The 22,634-nt window shown below is 36.5% G+C and overlaps 1 pseudogene; it reads right to left on the reverse strand.

Annotated features, from left to right (window-relative positions):
- Positions 1–1,452: 1,452 nt before the first annotated feature.
- LOC135156706 (alkaline phosphatase-like) overlaps positions 1,453–22,634 on the reverse strand; it is a 37,340-nt pseudogene continuing 16,158 nt past the window's right edge.

Consider the following 22,634-nt stretch of genomic DNA (forward strand, 5'->3'; position numbering starts at 1 on the left):
ATCCTGATAACTAAGTATATGGCCTATGACAAAGTTGTCCTTGCCCCTTGTCATATTTTACTTACCCTTTTGCCAATTTGAAATTTTCATAGTCTTAGGGAACTCCATTTCAAAGCAGCCATAGCTTTATTATGTCTGATTTCTTTCAAACTTTCACAATTCTTTTTTACTTATTGTTCTCCTTTTGTCCAATGTTAGGTTCCCCCATTACTACCGGAGCAATTAACGCAGAACCAAATTTCGTGCTCATCAGATGTCAAGAAATAGTGTCTTGTCAATACCCAACATGAAGATGCGATGTCTTGTTTTTTAGAGAATGATGTCGTGCGTAGAAAGGACGCCTGAAGTTCCTGAACGTGGATATGAGAACGTGTGTGTATTCGTGGGTGCAGTCGGCTGAGTGTGGGTATTACCGTGCATGCAGGAAGTTGTGTATGATTGTTCTTTGTATGTTATCTTTATGATGTCAGGAGAATACCCTGACACTAATGATAAGCAGCTGGTGGTAGATGGAAATCAGTCAGGTGGTTCTCGAATGTTAAACAACCATCCAGATATGAAATTGAATATTTCTAACACCTACCTACCAATAATTTTGTGGTCAATATTAAAAGTCTTATTTCCTCATCCTTTCCAATGACAGGAGATTGAGTCACAAGTCTTCAACAGTTAAATATGCATGTATGAGTGTATGCCTGTGTGTAGGAATCCATCGTATGAAGGAACTTCATCCATCGTATACATGATTGAAGAACATTATATTGATTCAAATTCATCACACGTAAAATACGTAACCTTATACCATGAAAATGACACTTAAATATCATTTTCGTGGGTTAACATGAATTTACCTTATTTCAACAAAGTATTTGTTCATAACATTTCTCCACAGATCTGTGCCCCTCTCGCACTATTTTCCGTCAACAAGGAAAAAGATTTGATGCCAGTCGCCATACAGCTTTTCCAGAATCCCTCTCCTGAAAATCCAGTGAGTTGAGTCTTTCCCGAATAATTCATAATCGATTAAGCAATGCCAACAATATTCGTTTTCAGTATGTTCGTATTTCTAAAAGCAAATCACATTTTAATTCACAAGGACAAGGTGGATTGTACTATTTGATCGCATATCAGGGGGTGTACTCTAGTAAGGTCACTCTTTAAACGGGATTAAACAGTGTGAGCTATTACGTATTTTCCCTTCCCCCCTTTTTTTTTTCTTTTTGCGTCGATCGCCTCTTTCGAACTTGTCCGGCTACTCATCCCGATCTTATTAACTTCAGCTTTCTACAACAATAATTGTCATTGGAATATTACTCTTATTTACCCATGGTATCCTATCAGATGTAAAGTGCTCCCTCAGCTGACTCTTATTAAGATAATATGTTACCCTTCTTTATATTGTAATACGTCTATCGCCTGGCAAAATTGGATAAAGTTCAATATCTATAAGTCTTAAGTATGCCTTGGCCCAGCATCGAACCCACAACCTCCCGTTGATGAGGAATTTTCGTGCCCGGTTAGGCTTGCTGAGCGCACCTCGATCTCTACAGCTAATGCATGATCAGTGAGCTCCTTTTAAGATAGGGAAGTTGTCCAACAAGGAAAATCTAATGGTGTCACCCAAATTTGCCATCTTTCAACTTTAATGGTGTACGATGAAACAAAAATATGTTCTTATATCTAAATAATGAGCCAGTTCATATCTATTTATTATATGTTTTCTTTGATATTGCAAGGTGTTCTATCCAAGTGATCCGGAGTACACGTGGATCAGTGCAAAGTGCTTTTTTTTATTTAGCCGACCGTTCGTTTCATCTAGCGGCATCTCATTTTGGACTCACTCATCTTTTAGGTGAAGTCTTTGTTATAGCAACGCATCGCTCTTTGTCTCCATCTCATCCCGTATTCAGGCTTCTTGCTCCTCACTTCTTGTATCTCCTTGCTATCAATACGTTAGTATATTTCCGTTTAATTCATCATTCGAAGTGTTCTTTTTTGTACTGTGTGTGTGTGTGTGTGTGTGTATATATATATATATATATATATATATATATATATATATATATATATATATATATATATACACACACATATGTATGACTCACAAATAATTCTGCTACAATATATATATCAAATATTAATCTTCTATGTAAAGAAAAAATATCACTATTCAATGTTGAATAAGGGAATTCCTCAACTACAATTTTTTCAGATTTCAAAAGAGTTTTTTTCAATACCCCAATCCACCAAATATCACATAAATATACATTAAGAATCTCTGGATGTTAATTAATAATAATAATAATGGTGGCTACTTATATAGCGCAAAGGTCAACCTTTCGGTGCTCATGGCGCTTCAAGGAAAATAAACACAAACACAACAACAATAGAAAACAAAAAAGAATAGAATTTGAATTCTCCTGAATAAACACAATATTAAACTGCTAATGGGAGATTAAATACGTTTTCAACTGGGACTTGAATGCTTCTGTTGATGAAATTTGGCGTAATTGGATAGGCAGTTGATTCCATAGCTTTGGTCCTATAACAGAGAATGCATGGTCCCCCCATTTGTGTTTTGTTCTGGGTGTCTGGAGCAATAGAGAATCAGATGATGAGCGATGACTACGTGAAGGCTGATATTTTGAGATAGAGATATGTGGGGAAGAGAGAATAAATTGAATGATGTATTAGTAAACTAATTTTGAAGGTGATTATTTTACAAACAGGCAGCCAATGTAAGGACTGGAGGATTGGCGAGATAGAGTCAAACTTTTTAGTGTAGGTTAGGAGACGGGCAGCAGAGTTTTGTAGACGTTGAAGTTTTGTCAAATCTTTTTGTGGGAGGTTACCGAACTATGAGTTTGAAAAATCTAAACGGGAGGAAATTAAAGCATGGATAAGTATCTCGGCTGCAGGTTTAGACAGTGACTTTCTGATGAAACTCAAATTACGTAGTTGATATCTGACATTTTGTTGGACTTGAGTGATATGGTTGCGAAAAATCATTTCCTGATCAAATATAACCCCAAGATTACGGGCTGTTTTAGACGGAGTGATACAAGAGCTACCAAGATGGACATGACATGACTGAAAGTCAATTTTACTAAGCATAAACTTCGATTCAAGTATTAAGAATTCTGATTTATCATCATTCAGTTTCAGGCAATTAGATACAAGTCATGTCTTAAGGTCTTGTAGACATGCTTCAAGTTTTGTAATAGCAGAGTTCAGTGACGACATTGAAGGTTGAAACGACAAATAGAGTTGTATGTCACGGCATAGCAATGGTATTTTATGCCATGTTTACGAAATATCTTGCTGATTGGTTGCATATAGAGGGAATAGAGCAGTGGAGCTCCTACAGAGCCCTGGGGTACCCCAAACTTCAGAGTAGTTAAACCCGAGATAGAACTACCGATTCTAACATATTGAGATCGTTCTGATAGATAGGATATGAACCAAGCAAGGGCAGTCCCCTTGATACCTAATGAGTTAAGCCTTTTAATTAGGATAGTGTGATCTACTGTATCAAATGCTGAACTCATATCTAGCATAATGAGTGCCGTAATGTTGCCATTATCCATTTCTTTATAAATAGTATCTGTTAAATTAACTAGTAGTGTTTCTACACTATGACCAGGCTTGTACGCGGATTGATGTGGGTCAAGTAACTAATTTTCTTGTAAATATGATGTTAGTTGTGAGAAAACAACTCTTTCCAGTAGTTTACCTAAAAAAGACAAGTTTGATATCGGGCGGTATTTTTTCAAACACTCTTGATCTAAGCCTGACTTTTTCAGCGTCGGATGGATGACAGCTTTTTTACAGACCTGTGGTACAACTCCCGAACTAAGACTTGTATTTACTATTCTAGTAATGACAGGCAAGAGAACTGTGGAACATTTCTTAACCAAATCTGTTTGGATTTGGTCAAGTTCACATGATTTGTTTCGATAATTTTTTATAAATACTTCCATCTCACTGATAGTGACAGGTCGAAATTCCCTAAATTCTGACTTAATTCCGCTAACAGTGTCATTTGAGTGTAAGGCAGGAGTTTGGAAGCACTACCTGATTGTTAGAATCTTATCTACAAAATACTGATCAAAGCAATTTGCAAGCTCAGCCTGATCACCATGAGTGAGATGTTCTGGTAAAGGAGATTTTTGTTTCCTGTTATTAAAGCAAATCATTGGCAACTTTGTACAATTTTTTGTGTCTTTCACACAATCCTCAATCATCATGTAATTACATACATGATGTAAAATTTTGCATTATTAATCTTTGGATTACCGCGTTGTATGTATGAAATAAACCGAAATTTCTAAACAGCTAAAGGTATTGCCAAATCATGTCATTTTAATCGATTATAGATATTTGTTTCTCATTTCAATGAATCTGTCTTAACTGTTCTCTCAAACATTATATTTTCACTTGCGATCCACATCAACACTTCTCAACCTGTGGTTCGCGGGCCACGAGTTGGACCCGAACGATTTCAGATAGGGCACGATAAACTGCCAGCGTCAGGTTTTTGTTAACATCAGCATGATCAGTACTCAGATTTGTAAACAAAATAAAAGAATACATAAAAATACAATAGCCTCGTTTAATATGTTTAACTATGGGTTCATAATCAGAGTAAAATTCGATTTTGCATTAAAATTTTAAAAATATGTATTTTATCACGACCCTGAGTAGGCTGTTTTGGTCGGAGGAATTTCGGAGTAGTGCCCATTTGGACAGATTTATTCAAACTTTCCACCAACAAAGTTACCCTTGTTTCTTTCCAGCAGTATATGAAATCGCTATCACGGCAAGCCGAGCAGAATAATCTGCCCGTGCGGACAACACTCGGACATGTGGGAGTATCTATATTCTCACGGCCTCGTGTAAAACTTCCCGGGTCATGTTGCAATGTTAATATTTTGCTTAATAGGGCCTACATTACGTACAGGGCAGTTCGACGTAGAAATCCCGATTGTGTTATACTTATAAGGTACTGGAGAAGAAAATTATTGAAGAAATGCGGGTCTCATTAGAGAGAACAGTTTAGGGTTGTAGTATTGTTGGTTGGGAGTAGAAATTGGACTAAAAAGATAGAGGTACCAAATGTTTGTATAGGAATTTTGATTGACCAATACAAAAAAAGAACTAAAAATTAGGATGATATAGAATAACATACTATTTTAAACGGTGTGAGTATGTTTTACGCCTTTTCGTTAGTTCCGAACTGCATTTTATTTTTGTTACATTATATTCTTCTGTCATCGCGTTTCGAGGTAATTGTTCGATTTTTTTCTTTATTTGTTGAGGACAAAAGCTCAACTATTCCTTACTTATATTTGTTATTATTAGCAAAGCCATGGTTCCTTTACTGGACGTGGGTGGCACCCCGGATGTGACCATTAACATAGGACGCGTGGGACTCGCAGAAATAATTAAACGTTACCTAGAAATATGGCGTCTCGACGTAGAGGGCTCTCTTCTGGTTGACCTGAGTGAAAGGGGTGTGGCAGATCCAGAGGTGCTACCAGGCTACCACTATCGTGATGATGCATTGCTTCTCTACAAATCAATATCAGACTACGTCAGGGAAATTGTGAACTACCATTATGGTACGTCTCAGAACTTACCAAACTCTGAATCTAAATACACGAAACTGCAGAAGAGTTTAGTTTAGATAATGGAATACCAAACTGAGCAAACAATTGCGCACATTTTTGACAACGCGATCAATGTTCTGCATATTTCTCAAATGTTCATGTTGGCCTGGTTGATAACATCGTCAGCCGTATGAAGGTTTACATCCTAGATAATCTACCAATACACTGTAAAAAAAATATTGGGTAAGAATTGTAGCACCACTTGGGTAATTATGTGTCCAATCAATACTATATTTCTCCATCAAGCCTACATTTAATATACTCCAATAAAGATGATGATGAATAAGAGGGCCAGTGAGATTTGATCTCCCCTTAACTAATTCATACTGAAATGGTGATCATGAAGAATAAAGATTACGATTATCACTTTCTTTTTAAAATTGAGAATATTCGCTCCTCAAAAAAAAAAAAAAATCCGGTAGCTTGTACACTGATATTTTATTGACGTTGTTGTTGTAGTCGTTGTTCATTTTTGTAGAGTAAAGTTGAAAGAAAGTTGAGACCTATGTAACGCCAAATCCTTAGCTAGATGTCGATATACTTATCTAAAAAACCACCCTTTACTTGGCAGATGATCCAGGGAAGATTGCCGGTGACAATGAACTACAGGAATGGTGTCGGTTCCTTGGTGGAGAGCCATTGATTAAAGAAGAATTGACGGGCAGAATAAAGGTGTGTATGGGTTGTTACACATGGACGTTTGCAGTATTATTGTACGTGTCTAAGTTGATTGATACCCCTTTATGTATATATATAAATATATATTGTGACAGAATCGGCGGCGAGGGTTGGGGTGGTCCGCCGGCAGCTCGCTCTTGTCAGGATGCCTGCCGCCGGCGGGTGCTTTGCCACGTCGATTTCCAAACTTTAGTCTCGGATCCGTTTGGTAGAGATATACTGCCGCAGTTTTTTTTATTTATTTCAAATATTTAAAAGAAGGGTAGCTCAATCAGCAACAAGCTGGTTTTCGTTGAGGCCCTTCGTGAACAAACACAAATATAAAACATGGTAACATATTCAAATATAAACAAAGAATAGAGCATAAATACTAATATTGAAACCAAAAAAAATGAAATGAAATAAGCATAATTAACTATGGAAAATAACAGAACAAATAAAATATGATACTGTACAGATGTTACCTAAAACTAAACGAAAACATTATATACACATGAAAAGAGATAAAATATGTACAAAATGAGGAGAAAGAATAAAATAGATTCCACCATTAGTCCCTATTACATATTAAAGGTTTTTTCCCATTTAGCCATTTCCCGTTTGAACTGTTTAATGTTTTCTATGAATCGGAGGTGTTCGGGTAGTTTATTCCAATGTAATGGGCCTGTGACAAAAATGATTTCTGATAAAAGGTTGTACGAGCATATGGCACCCTGATTATCATCTTGACACTTGCATGAGCCTCGATCCTGCCAGTACCTCCACCAGGCAACCTCCAGACGGCTACACTCTTTAATGTCAGCTCAAACAGCTCACCCGACCATATGCATCTAGCTTGTGTAGTTAAGCTCTTTCGACCATATGCATCTGATTCCTATAGTTTAAGATCTCTCGACCATAGGTATGGGTTCTTCTGTAGTCAAGCTCCCAACACCATACCCATGGACTCTGCTGTACATGTAATTTCCTCCGTCGTCTGCTCCAGACTTCCGCTTGTCTGCTTCAGACCAGTAAACACACCAGTTTAGTACAGCAACCACGTCTGCTCCGTACTGCAACCACGTCTGAATTCAGTACAGCAACCATGCACGTTGGATTCCGTACTGCAACCAGGTCTGTTCAGTACAACAACCACGCCTGCTTCCGTACTGCAACCACGTCTGTTCAGTACCGCGACAACGTCTGAGTCCGTACTGCAACCACTGACATCTGTTCAGTACCGGAAACTACGTTTGGTTCTTCGACCATATGTTTGGGTCCTTCTGCAGTCAGGCTCTCACGACCAATTATGTATGGGTCCTTCTGCAGTCAGGCTCTCACGACCATACCCATTGGCTCCGCTCTACTTGTAGTTTCCACCGTTGTCTGCTCCGGACCACCAGCCGTCTGCTCCAGACTACGAACCGTCCGCTTCCAGACCAACCAGACTACCAAAACAGCAAGCCCTAGCATAGTCTCTTGCTGGTGTGCAATATACCCAACACACAAGGAAATCTCATCACAGTCGTCGCCTATTAAAGACAAGATATCCATCCTAGGTCTCCCCGTGTAGACACGCGAGCGATAGTATAAATCATTCCGATCGTATATCCAGCTTTATTTATTGGATTGCGAATCCAAATCAATCTGCAATGCATCCCATGGGCGCCGTATTTCAACAGATTATCGGCAGCACCTTACGAATGCGCGAACTTGACGTACTTTTGCATTAATTATACATTTTCTGTTACAGTTAATCTCTCGTACAATCTTAGATCAGCTATAACTTTGCTCTCCGAATTCGGATATGCATCAATGACATATCAAATTAAAGCATTTATTTAGTTCAAGCTAGTGATAACCAAATTGACTAGTTAAACATCTCCAGGAAATAGTTATTACACAAAAACCGTTCAAAACATGCATAACTTTCATGTTCCTATCTACGTCATTATTAGTGTAGAAACATGCATGTAATATCGCCAGCTAAGATAAAAACATTATAAATCAACCAAAGATAATTTTCTACACACGAAATAAACCCATTTAGTGACAATATATATATATATATATATCCAGGATTTCACAATCGGTATATCGGTATATCAAAAAGTGAATTACGACGACACAGAACACGAATAACACGTTTTTTATATGAATATAACAAACAAACACCACACTCACAGTCACAGTCCAGACTCGCACACGCACACACATCTAGACTTTTGTCAATCAGATAACAATTATTTGCGTCTGGACCGAACTTTAAAGTTACCATCCGAAATAATTGAATGGAAATCACGCACCATCTCAAATGTCTAACCTGTGTATCAATTCACAGCTTCTCCCTTGTTGCATGCCTAGACTGACAAGTTTTGCGTTATTTGCACTGGTGTAGAGGGTTCTGCGAACAATCGAGATCAAGATTAATTTTGTTCTCTCAAATCACAGTAAATACATTTTCAAAATCATTATTTCTCATATTTTTTAATTAATATCTTACCAATGAGCATTTCATGGCAAATCTATGAAAGTTCTAATTTCGTTCTCAAAAAATTACTTGTTACTAAACAATCAATTGCACTCCCGCCTAGTTCTAAATTTGTCATTATTATAAACTTTTTTTTAAAACAAAATAATCGTTTGAATTATTTTAAACATCGTCATCCCGCAACTATATTATTATCATCTTGATCATTATTGTTATCACAACAATTCTCTATTATTCACCTTTCATTTTTAGACTCCCCTGACCGAGGCAGATATCTTGAAGCAACTTCCGAACAAGATGCGGATTGCAACGATCATGGCATTTATGAAGTTACTCAGTACAAGCGGCAGTCTACCTCTAGGAGATTTCGAAATTTAGTACATTTATGATCCGATAGGTCTTAAGACTTTAAAAAGGTATAACTAGTATACCTGGTCCAATGGGTGGGAAAGCACAGGTTGCCATTTCCCCTTCACATATAATTGGTCGCCAAATTTATTTCCTTTTGCTAGGAGTATTTTTTTTTTCTCAATAGTTCCCTTTGCTTGTCACATTTATTTTGGACCCATGAGGGGTGGGGTAGATTCATTTTCAACCATTTATTGTGAAAACTTGAATCATCGAACGACATATATTCAAAACTATGGGACATTTTTCAGGAGTTAAAGTTACGAACACAATGTAAGTTTTATTATGGTTTAACCATTAAAAGTGCATGTTTTACTGTTAATCAAATTAGATTAATATAATTCTTTTAGCCAATCTGATATTTCTTGATTGAATATCGTGGATAATTGCACTCGATGCTAAACAGCAAATTAATAATCTTGTCTTTCAAACCATTTAATCAGACAGTGTCAATTTCATATGTTGTGATGCCATGCACATTTACATTATCGCGTTTCTTTTGAAGTGGGCCGATTAGTGGAACTAGCTGTACATGTAGATTCCGGGTTGCGGCAATTATAGCAGCGCATTACATTTTCTATTGGTCATTTCACCAAAACCTTGACAAATGAGAGGCCGACCCGAAATTGTGATATTGCAGGTGCCAGATTATTTTATATATACATTTTTTTAAAGAGAGGGTGGTGGTGTGCTGGTAGGGAAAATAGAAATGGAGAAAAACATGTTATTGCTCAAGAATGAAGACGATTTTAGTAAAGAAAAGCAAAAGGGGGGGGGGGGTTACAATCCGAAGTTACGTTGTTCAGTACCCCCAGCACTCTCCGTTCCCAGTGCCATGTGATCTTGTAAATATATTCAATGGAATCCTGCATGATTTTCTTAATCGCGATATGTGAAATAAAATATAGATGTGTAGACATAGGCGGAGATCTCTCCCCAAAGGTAGGGGGAACCAGTGGTTTGGAATCTTTTACAAGCAAAAAAAGGTTATCACCAAAAAAGTAAGGTCATTCTTCCAAAATACATGCTTTATTTCGATTTTAAATGGTGTATTTCTTTCGATCATTAAAGACCAAAAAAAGTAGAATGATAATGTGTCCCCCTACTATTTTGGGTAGGGGGTGGGGTCCCCCTGTGATCTTCGCCCCCCTGGATCCGCCCATGATGTCGTGATGTCTTTCTGCTATCATTTATCTCGATACTAACATGACCCTATTTGCTTATCCCTCAAAAAACGGTATCCCATGAATCGAAACTCTGATTACCTTTAATGTTTTCTTTTTTCTTCATGTCTTCTTTTTCATCATTATTCCTAAGATTCCGCCTTGAACTGAAGCTAATTTCTGACGTCATCGATGAGAGGAATACGAATCGAGAAGCAAAATACATCTGGCTACACCCAAATGAAGGTCCAAACTCAATCACAATCTAAAATTAACACACAAACGTTTTTATTCGCCGAATTGAATATGAATATTAAAGTCGCTCAAACGTAAATTTTCCTAATTCCTACAGGACGATAATGCCTACCATGACTTCACATATTACTACTTGTTGTTTTAGAGTACGTGCTGCCTGGTTCATGTAGTGTACTTGTTGTTGTAGTTCTAATTGCTGTATTCGAATAACCAATCTTTTGAGTTTTAATGGTGATCAAAATAACTTGTTTTGTATTACCTGTTGTAGATTATAAGACCCTGTATACATTTTTGGGTAATATTTTAGTTTTATTCCTGTACTTATGCTGGTAATTTCTCATTATATTCCAAACTAGTCTTGGAATTCTGACTGTGTTTCATAATTTGATGGATATTACCTGCTAAATACGAAAACTCGCTAGAGCTATACAATTTGTGCAAAAAAATTGACTCTTCAAATTTGGTATAATTTGGTGCTTTAGGTTACTTTGCCGTAGACTATTTGACGCTGTAAATAAGGGTTACTAAATAGTGATAACAAATCTTTGCTGGGATATCTGCTTCAGATTACCTCATGCACTTGTTGCTGAGGTTATTTTTTTATAGACTTGCTGAAATGAATTTGGTGTAGATGACTTGGTGCGGTAGATGTATCATTGTTGATGACTTGATCCAGTATATTATTCGTTCCTGTAGACGAATTGTTGCTCAAGATCACTAGATCCGAAAGATTACTTTTGGCCTGGAGATGACTTGTGCTGTTAGTGGGTTGTTTGGGGCACACCTATACAGTCATGTAGATGACTTTTGGCCGTAGGTGACTTGCTGATTGATTTACATAAATTGTTGTTATACATGACTTGTTGTTTAGATTGCATGGATTCCTAGCTACATGGATTACTGGTTGCTTACATGTAAATTAGTCATGTATAATAGTTCCTGGTGAAGATAACATATTTTTGCTATACCGTGTGAGTAAGAAAAAATTGGCATAGTAAAATTGCCTGAAAGATTATCCCATATAATTTGATACCATTTTTATGTGGTATAATTATGTTAAGAGCCAGGATATATTCTTTGCTATGATCTAAAATTTGATTTACACCTAGGTAAAGCATGGCTTCAATGAATGAATCATGATGCCAATGGTGTCATTATCGTACAAGAGTTGCAGTTTACGTCATTGCAACCCCATTTCAACATGTTTAATGAAATTAACAAGAGCGTTGGTACTAAACAGTGTTTCATTAAAAAATATTCAATTTCAATAAATGGAATTAAGTCTTGAAACGGGAGTGTGTTTTACGAAAGGATCAAATTTAGGTGTTGAAAATTAAGTGTTGCCGATCATTTATTTAGTATTATTTTTTATGAGCACTGAATAACAAATTTTGAGTGCATTTTCGGGGGTTCACTCTCACAACAAACATCATATTACAGATGGTGACAAAATGAACCTTAACGCTAAGAGTCCTTTTAAAAAAGAGTGTTAAAAAGATAACTAATGCCTTTAATCAACAATAATGATTTATGTTATCATACATAATATTTGTGCCAAATTGGTGATCTGTATGAGTTGGGTTTGCAGCACTGGTCGGAGGACATCAGCAATAAACCTTATTGGTATCACAAGCATCCAAGTGTCAATTTTTATGTCAATTGCTTCTTTCTTTCTCAGTCACTGTGAGGTAAAACAACAAAATGTTTTATTGTATCAAGGGTTTCAGGTAGTAGTCTGCAAATTGTCTTAGCGTTAGGACTTGATAAATCAGTATGCATTTATCAAAGCGATATATTCATTCGCACTGATGACCTGGCAAATGCATTTGGTTATTGAAAGTGAAAAAGTCTCCCTTTTATCAGCCAAGTGAAAACAGAAAGTGTGATAGCAGAAGTGCGTAAGGCAAACTAGTAGCATATACGACATGCGCATGCCCAGTGCACATTGGGAGTTCTTCCAGCGAACGTGTCCATGCATTTTCTATTTCTTGAACATAACATGCTGCGTAACGAACAACATGCGCGATGTAGTTCTGCTCATGTGTACTGTGGAAAAGGTGAGCCCATGGTCCTTGCGCATAAATCGCTACGTCAGTGCCGGAGTGGGTCTTGTACTTTAATGGCGCAACAGCGTCTTGTAGAAAATTGTTGGCATCTGTAAAATTAATAATAACAAATTATAATAAAATAGTAGAAAGTAAATACGAGCTAGATGCAGAGAAGGTATATTACTATTTCAAAAAGACGCAACGTAGGATTGTGCTATTTTTTTTTTCGCAAGCCAAATTTGGACCGTAGTTTTGGTATGTTTTTATCTGTTCAGAACAGGTTATCCACCTGAACTTTCCTTTCTCCAAAGTAGAAAAAAAAATGGAAAGGGATCTTATGTGTTTTAATACTACAAGAACTATAAAGGGGATCTTGCTGTAGTCTGAATCGAAGTGATTTGGTCGTTTTCCTGTTTGGATATAACTTTGAGCTAGCTTGGCCCCTCCCGGGCCATTGGCGTAAGTCAGGGTCAGGTATGAAAGGTCATCTGTGCCATTGGCTCGGTCATCGTAGCCAGATGATATGAAATATAAAACAATTGTTTATAGATTTTACAAATTCTTCATGAAAACTCGCTGTCCTTCACGTGTATGAAATGAAACAATGATAGATCTTAGGTTTGCATAATGGTACGGAAAACCATGTGTCATGTGTTTTAAATCCTAGAGATGGACGAATAAACGTGGATGGATGTAGCAGGTAGAAATATCCTGTTCAGAAGAAAAACAACCAACCCCAAATATCGAGTCTTATCTTTTGCTCTACAACTCCATTTACCAACTCAACCCTACCTTTTCTAGTCTTGCCAGCTACTTAAGACTCGCATCTTTTCCGGTTCACAGTCCTTTTCAGAACTACACTCATCTCAGAAAAGCATACTCTAACTTCCAACACTTCCTCGCGTCTCCGTTTCTTACCTTTTCTTCTATCCACTAGAACTCAAAACATGGTGTAGCGTAAACCTTTTATGGCGATTAAGAATAAACAGCTTACCAAGTATAGGATTTCCTCGGCTAGCAACCCCACCAAAACTCAAACTATGGCCATGGTCGGCAGTCACGATGATGAGGGTATCCTCGAGGTTTGTCATCTCTACAGCCTTGGCAACTGTCTCATGAAAGGCCATGGTATCCAGGAAAGCCAGGTATGCATTCCCAAAATGGTGGCCGTGGTCGATTCGTCCAGCTGGTCAAAAATACATTGATTTGATTACCAGTATTTATTCAGATAGAATATGAATCATTATGGTCAAATGTGTTATTTGACCATCATATATGTCATGACGTCATCAAAATGGCGATAACACCCAAATACCTGAAAGACCTTATCAAGGCAAATTAAATGTCTAGTTTATGATAATGTGATATATACTGTTATGGTTTCCAGTTAAATGAATTGAATTATGTTTTTATAGTCTCGCTTTGTCTTCTGTAAATCCATTTTTAAAGCAGCGTACGAATGATATCAAAGTAACATAAGCAAAACAGATACCGATATGACCAAATATATTATGTTACTTTCTATGGCATATCATCGACCGATTTGGAGTTGGTTTCCCTGGTGTGGCTGTTTCATTATGAATGAATTCACCCTGAATAATATAAGAGTGTGGTACTCTCCACGGGTACCTTCAACCATGAGAAAGTATCCATCATTGTCCTTGCTCAACAATCGAATCGCTGTTTGTGTCATCTAGATAAAAGAGGGCTCCCCACTCTTGTCAGTTGCTCTCAAACTTTCGAATTGCATAAATCCCGGTTCGAACAGACCTGGGTGTCCCGAATTAGTGATGTAATACTTCATGACACGTTGTTGCAATAATAAAGATGAGTGGAAACTGTTCTTAAGTTCTTGTGTTGTTTAATATCAAGTTTCAACTCTCTGTTTCAACGAAGTAGCAATAACAATAAAAAGATTCAACAAATGTGTGATGATTCCTGCAGAAAATAAAACAAAGAGAAAAGGAAAATAAGAAGTATAGTTTGCAAAAACCATAGCTAATAAACCTACATTTGTTTTACAATAAGCTATCAAGTTTTCATATAGTTATTTCCTGAAATGATTTGACTTTTTCAATTCTTGCATAACAGCCACTAAATATCAAAATTGCAATAATTTTTCATACCAAAAAACTACTAATTCAGAATCATTAAAAAAATCATGGGCAATCTGTTCTTCAAGCTTGAAAATTTTCATCAGAAAATCCCAGAGGTTCAAAACGACCTGAACTTTTTCCAATCATTTACAACTCCGCGAATCCAAGCATAAATTAAGCGGCAGATCACTTTTACAACTGACAGAATATCAATCCGCACCGAATTTTCTGAGTAGGTTTGTGTATATATCACTTATGGCAACCTCCGCCATACAAATAAATAGTACATGCCTGAAACTAGTATTTAAACTCAATTTTCTCCTAAAATACATATCATAGCTCATTATATTCATTACTGTTCAATAATTAGCATTTCTCACAACTCAGAGCAATTATTTTCAACCAAAATTAAGATGAAACTTGAATTTAGAATCCATAGAGTGAGCAGCCACACTTCTGCGGGAGAATCAAACAATTTATTGACAGATCGATCTATAAAAACCCTTCAAAAGGCATTATGAAATACAGTTATTTCTTAACTTTGAATCATAAAGACACTACAACTATCCAAAATATCATAAACGATTTCAACATACCTTTTTAGTGCATAACATAACGACACGTCGGACAGATTTTATCAGGAACGAAATTTCACATGGGTGCATGGTTGGAATGGTTCTCCTAGACGTACAAAAAGCCTTTGATACTGTAAATCATAACATACTTTTAAAGAAATTAGAAGAGACGGGTTTAGACTCTGCCTGTGTGACATGGTTTAGATCATATTTATCTAACCGTCATCAAGTAGTTACCATGCATACGGTTCTTTCTGATTCACTGCCTATTAAATGCGGAGTCCATCAAGGAAGCATTTTAGGCCCCATTCTTTTTATGTCTTACATCAATGATATGTGTACTTGTATTAACGAATCTAAATTAATTTTATATGCTGATGATAGTGTCTTGCTATATTCAGATACAAATCCCAAGATAATTAATAAAAAACTTAGTGCGTATCTGGCAAATTGCATTGAATGGATGTCTGACAACAAGCTTAGTTTACACGTTGGGAAAACAGAAAGCATTTTATTTTGTTCGAAACGAAAGTTAAGATATACACACGATTTCAAGGTTTCATATAATAATCAGGTAATTGACAGAAAAGATACAGTGAAATATTTGGGAATTGATTTAACAAGTAACCTATCATGGACGGGTTTGGTAGACTCAATCGTCAAAAAGGCAAATTCACGCTTGAAATTTTTGTATAGATATCAAACCAGTTTGAATATGAAGTCTAGACGTATTTTATGCTTTGCTTTAATACAATGTCTATTCGACTATGCTAATGCGGCTTGGCACGGTAGTCTGGGTGTTACGGATAAGAAAAAGCTAAGAATAATTCAAAATAAAATTGTGAGATACATAAATGTTTTAGGACCAAGAGCACATGTCGGATGTAAAGAACTTGAAAATGCAGGATTACTTCATGTAGATCACAGATCACAACAATTAGTATTACACCACGTGCATAAAATATTCTATTCGGATACATTAGATCATGATATAGCAAATAATTTCACCCGTGTATCAAATATCCATAGGTACGGTACTCGAAATAGTAATTTTTATTTTGTATTACCAAAACGTGAAGGACATATAGGGAACACTTTTTATTTTAATGTCATCCAATCTTGGAATGCTCTTCCCAATCAAGTAAAAGCAGTTAAAATATTTTCTCGATTTAAGAGTGCATTAAAGAAGCACCTAAAACTGGAAGCTACCCGAGAGCAATAAAACCAGTAAAAATCAAACATGTTGTACAGTTGGTTTCTACTATTGTAGATAATGTAGGGTATGTTGAAATATAATCTTGTTTCATATATTAGGAGGATTGTTGTTTGCTTCATATGTTTGCATATTATTTAATTGATGGGTATGTATGTATGTATTTCATTATTATTGTTTTAAAACCATATTCCAGTACTTGTCGTAGTTTATACTTTTTGCTACAATATGTTAATGTTTTATACTAACTATAGGACCCGATTGGAAATAAGCCCTTCGGCTTTCATGGGCTATCCTGTCAAGGTATTTTTCAATTTTATTGTAATCTCCTGTGATATTCTTGACGAATAAAATCAATCAATCAATCAATCAATCACGTCGAGCGTATCACTAACTCGTGGCTAAGCAAAAACAGCTTTTTCTGTTGTTGTTGTTGTTGTTTTAGCTTATACGGCGCGTGTCATTCAGTAGTGAATATTTGCGCCAGCATAATTTGCGGTAATTTTGTTTATAACTTTTCTGTACTTGAATCAATTCAGTAATTCTTTTCCGTAATTTAGTAGTCTTTGTCGCAGCCGCTTTAGAGGAAAGTACAAACGTATGTCATAAAACTGGGAGTATTAAATCACAATACAAACATAAGTATGGTGGCTCTCTTTAAGCTCGTAAACCTGTATTGCTTATTACTGAGGTCACAGCATTGAGGCCATCTGTTTTCAATAAGACTAGTGTGTGGTAAAACATGTACAGTAGATAATATTGACCGAGAAGTTTGCATCCTTTGAACTTTTCGAGGTTACCATAGTTACCCAGACAAGTAATTCCGTTTCCAGGTTCATAATTTTTTTTTTTTTTTTTTTTTTTTTTGAGTGAGCGCTCAGCTTGTAGCTCCTCACGACGTTTGTTACTTTTTTTTCGTTTTTGTTTCTTCTTGCTTGGTTTTTGTTTTCTTCAGTTACCAGATGGATTATGAACACTTCAAGATTACTTTGGATATTCAGTTTGTGAGTATTATTGCTCAATATTGTGGAACTTTCAGCGTATTTGTTCACAGTCTGTTGCTGCAATAGCAAGTAAGCTTCGCTTTCCTGTTGTCATGCTGCTACATAGGGCACGTACTTAGAGCTCTACAGAAAACCACTCAACCCTTCTGACTATCTTATTGTTTTTAACAATAGAACCCCTCAGTTACAATGGATCAAGTGAAAGTAATTGCCTTACTGTCTGCATTGATTCTGTGTAGCACAGGGGGCTACTGTGGAGAGAACACACATTACTATACGAGCCTATGGAAACCCAAGGGCTTGAAATTTCTGAAATTTTGTGGAGTTAGGATATGTTATTACGCTAACTCTGAAGCATCGTTCCACTCCCAACTTCTACAACTACAAGCTGGTGATATAAGTCCTAACCCAGCTCCCACTAACACATATGAACAAAATCACGATTCTTCTAGTCTTTCACCAGACCCGTTGCCCAGCAATGATCGAATTGTATACGACACATCGACGCTACATGAGCTAAACCCTACACAACCTTGTCGGACTATCTTGCGATTATCACGAAATACTTGGAAAAGAATTACGGATATCGGTATAGCACGCAAAAATAAAACAAGAAGGGGCAAACGTGGAGGTAGCAGTAGGTTGCCATATTTTCCTCCCCCACAAGATTTGTTTGCTGAGCCTAGCTCTGGGAGCAAGGCTACTACTATACGCCGAAGCATTAATGATGATAACTTAATAGATCTATGTCCAGGATGTAAAAATGCATTTCGTATTCAACAAAAGCATCTTCATTGTAGTACATGTCACTCTAAATGGCATCTAAAGTGCACCGATATGCTCTTGTCACATTTTGGAACCCCCCTTCAGGATCATTGGTCATGTATAGGATGTCGACATTATAATTATGGCAGCGACGAATATTCATCCCAAGCACTCATTTACCCCATTGATGTAAAGACAAAAGGTCTGAGAATCGCACATCTAAATATACACAGTCTTTTTGGTAAAATTGATCATCTTAAAGAAAAGTTGATAAAGAAACCATTTGATATTTTGACTTTCTCTGAAACTCTTATTGATTCAACTATAGCCGATGCCGAGCTTCATATTGAGGGTTTCGTTCTAGAGAGGCACGATCGTAACCGTCATGGTGGCGGTGTTGCAGTTTATGTTTTAGACTCTTTATATTACACGCGTAGATTTGATCTTGAACACGATGGACTCGAATCCATATGGATTGAACTCAAGTTAAAATAGTCCACCAATATATTGATTGGCACATATTACCGACCTCCAAACTCTGATATTTCGTATCAAAGAAACATCGAAGAATCTATAGTTAGGGCAACTTCTCAAGGAAAAGAAGTCTATATATTGGGAGACCTCAATTATGATATGTTTTGTAGTTCTAGTTATTGTTTTATTGACCATCTATGTAACAGTAATTATTTAAAACAAGTTATCGAATCTGCAACTAGAATAACCGAAAACAGTACGAGTCTCATTTATATTATTCTGACCAATACTCCTAATAACGTTTGTATGAGCGCTGTCTTGACAGAGGGTCTTAGTGACCACAATCTGGTATATATTGTAAGGAAGTTGTATAAGCCTAAGTTGGCGCCTTAAGTCATCACCTTTCGATCGTTTAAGAGATTTGATGTCGGAACATTTTTACAACAGATACAAAGCTTACAACTAGAAAGAAACCTTGAAGGTCATGACCTAAATAATGACTGGAATCGCTGGAAACATGATTTCATGCAAATTTGTAATCATAATGCCCCAGTTGTTACTATGAATGTTAGGGTGTAAAAACACCATGGATTAATGATGAATATATAGCTCTATCTTACCAACGAGATAAGTTAAAACGTCTTGCACAGTGTACTGGGTTACCCATACATTGGATGCATTATCGTACTTGTAGGAATCATGTAAATAACTTTAAGAAAACGTTGAAAAAAGACTTTTATCAGAGGGGTATGTTGGAAAATAAAAATAACTCCGCTCAACTTTGGCAGATCTTAAAGGGGCTAACAGGTGGTAGACCTAGACAAACTACATATATTCTCAATATTAACGGGAACGAATTGTGTAATCCTAAGCAAATAGCAAATAAGTTGAATAAAATATTTAGTTCTTTTGGTGCAAATGCTTCATTTGATTATGCTAATTTAAATGATATCATGAGTTGTTTGACCAGTGTTTCCCAGGGTGACAAGGTCTTCCAATTTGACACGATAGAACCTGATGCTGTGCTAAACATTCTGAAAAAGCTTGATACAAAAAAGGCGACCGGAATGTCAAACTCCTGAAATCGGCTGCACCAGTCATTTGCGTTCATTTGAAAAGATTATATAACAGCTCAATTGAATCTGGTTGTATATCAAATGAATGGAAAGAAGCCATAGTTACTGCCTTACACAAAGGTGGAGACAGGCACGACCCTAACAATTTTAGGCCAATATCAGTCTTACCTTTCTGTATTCGTTCTGTATTCGTTTTGAAATTATGTGCTTACGAAATAACACCCAGCATCACCTATTTGATAAACTTCTCGTTGAAAACGGGCAAATTCCCCAAGCAATGGAAGATTGCAAAAATTATCCCAATTCATAAAAGTGGAGATAAAACCATTCCATCAAATTTTAGACCCATCTCCCTCCTTCCTTGTGTGTCAAAAATTTTAGAACGTATAGTTCAGAGGCAGGTCCTCTCGTACCTACATATTCACAATATTCTCTCGCCGGCACAATCCGGTTTCCGGGCAAGACATTCAACGATCACAACATTGATCAAAGTAACTGATGACTGGTACCATGCAATTGATAAGAAAGAGTATACCGGTGCGGTGTTCGTCGATCTCAAAAAGGCTTTCGACACCGTAGACTGGGGGATTCTTCTAACAAAGCTTACTAATATCGGGATAAAGGGTACTCCATTGCTATGGATGGAAAGTTACTTGACCGACAGAATTTGTAGGACGCTTGTCAACTCTGAGCTTTCTGCAGAATCTAACATTACCTGCGGAGTCCCGCAAGGTTCACTGCTAGGACCACTATTTTTCATCATGTACATAAATGATTTAATGGACTGTGTGAAATCATGTCAGGTTCAATTGTACGCCGATGACACGGTTCTTTACTTTTCTCACCCATCTATCCAAAACGTAGAGTCAGCTCTTAACTCCGACCTGGAGAATGTTCATAAGTGGATGAATAATAATAAACTGAGTGTCAATTGTAATAAAACAGAATGCATCCTAATCGGAAGTAAACATATGCTTGCTAAATGCAATGTCTTGAATGTAACATTAAACAATTCCCGTATAAACCAAGTGCGTGAATTTAAGTACTTAGGACTGATCTGTGATGAAACTTTGACCTGGAATAAACATATCGAAAAACTAGTCCAGAAAGTAAGTAAGATGGTTGGTTTTCTAGGACGATTAAGACGCTCGTTGAATGAATCAGTTGTAAACTCGATTTATAAGTCTCTTATACTCCAATATTTTGATTATGGCGATGTAATATACAGCTCAGCATGTAATAAATATATCGAACAACTCCAGAAGGTACAGAACAGAGCAGCTTGTATCATATTAAGAGTAAAACCAGAGTCACACATATCTGTCGCTGAGTTGCACAATTCTCTGGGCTGGCAATTTCTTAACAAAATGAGAAATCAGCATTGTATTGTTTTTATGTACAAGGTAATGCACGAACTAACTCCACAGTGTTTACGTAATGAATTCACGGTCGCACCTCAATATTACTCTTCTCGTTATGGCGAAAAACTACTTTTACCTAAACCACGGACAGAATTCCTTAAGAAATCCTTTAAATATAGAGGTGCCAAGGTATATAATGCCCTACCTTTGGACTTAAAATTGTCTCCTACCATAAACAATTTCAAAACCAAATTATCATCTCACTTCGGTGACCTGCTTACCTTGTCATAAAGTCAATACTGTATTTTTTTTTTTTTTCCCTTTTCCTTTTTTTCTTCCCATTTCCCCATTGTTCTTTGAACAAACTTTAAATTACTAACTGACTTTAAGCTTATTCCACTAAATAGTTCCACAAAGCGCATTCTCCTTTTCGGTCTTTTATTTCTTACTGGTCATATGAATCAAATTAGTGCATATACATGTTTTTATATATTTATTCCGATGTTGTCTCAATGCAATCTGTACTTTTATCCTGAATTCAATATTTTAACGCTCTTACTGTTGCCCTCTTAAAATTGTATGCGTTAACCAGAATCAGTTCACAATGATTACATATTCATTTTTTATACAATCTACATTCATATTATTCATTTTATTATTCCTTGCTCCTTGTGAAACCTTTTTCAATAACGTGATAGCAGCCTAATTCATTCAATTCTTTCATTTTAAAAATATTTAGTGTAAATTCTTGCCAAACTATTTAATTTTATGATCTTTTCTTATTAGTAACAACATATATCATGTCATTTTTGTTATTTTGTTTGATTTATCGTATATGTTATGCTTCTTTCATATGTGTTTACTTTTTACTTTGTATTGTATATGGACCCCATGGAAGAACAGTATAGTCATGTCGACTAAACTGATAATGGGCTATCCATCCGTTTTGCTTTTTTGTGTTTTTATACGGAAAATAAATACTATACTATACTATACCTATAGTAATGAAAGTGTTCGAAAGGGTAATCCATACACAGCTCCACGATTTATGTACTGCTTACCTATGTTACGGATCGCCTGTACAAAGAGATGGATCGTGGTCGACTGACTGGTGTAGTTTTCCTGGATCTCAGGAAAGCATTTGATTCCGTCGAACATGATCTATTACTGGATAAACTTTCTGTTTATGGTATTAAAGGAAAGGAACTTGAGTGGTTCAGTTCATACCTGAAAGGCAGAACTCAACGAACATGTGTAAAAGGGGTATTTAATATCTGAAATTGTAGAAGTGAGTAGTGGGGTTCCCCAAGGGTCTATCTTGGGGCCACTCTTATTCTCAATCATGGTGAACGATATTACCAAGATTGTAGATAAGTGTG

The sequence above is a fragment of the Lytechinus pictus genome, chromosome 14 (assembly GCF_037042905.1).
Source record: "Lytechinus pictus isolate F3 Inbred chromosome 14, Lp3.0, whole genome shotgun sequence".
NCBI classification, from domain to species: Eukaryota; Metazoa; Echinodermata; class Echinoidea; order Temnopleuroida; family Toxopneustidae; genus Lytechinus; species Lytechinus pictus.